We start from the raw sequence: 331 nt of genomic DNA, 5'->3' as shown, positions 1-331 counted from the left end.
GGGAGGGGAGGGGAGGAGAGGGGATGGGAGAAGAGGGGAGGAGAGGAGGAACCAGAAATCTAGCGTGAGACTGGACTCAATAGCTGTGCTGTGGCTACAAACACAGGTTACAATAGACTGATGAGTAGAGCCAGCAGCCACTCAGGTGTAAGAGAGGGACCAGTTAAAAGACAGTCTCAGAGCAAGTACTAAGGGCCACCTGGAAGTAACTCTCTCCCAGCTCCTGTGGCATTTCTTATGGATTCTATTTATTGTCCTCTGCTTCTCCGTGTGCTCATGTTCGTGATCGTGTGGCTGTGTCCCCCTGCATGTGGACACCAAAGGTCAACAC

This window comes from Microtus ochrogaster, unplaced genomic scaffold (genome assembly GCF_000317375.1).
Source record: "Microtus ochrogaster isolate Prairie Vole_2 unplaced genomic scaffold, MicOch1.0 UNK1, whole genome shotgun sequence".
In the NCBI taxonomy this organism is placed as follows: domain Eukaryota; kingdom Metazoa; phylum Chordata; class Mammalia; order Rodentia; family Cricetidae; genus Microtus; species Microtus ochrogaster.
This window is presented reverse-complemented; position numbering follows the sequence as displayed.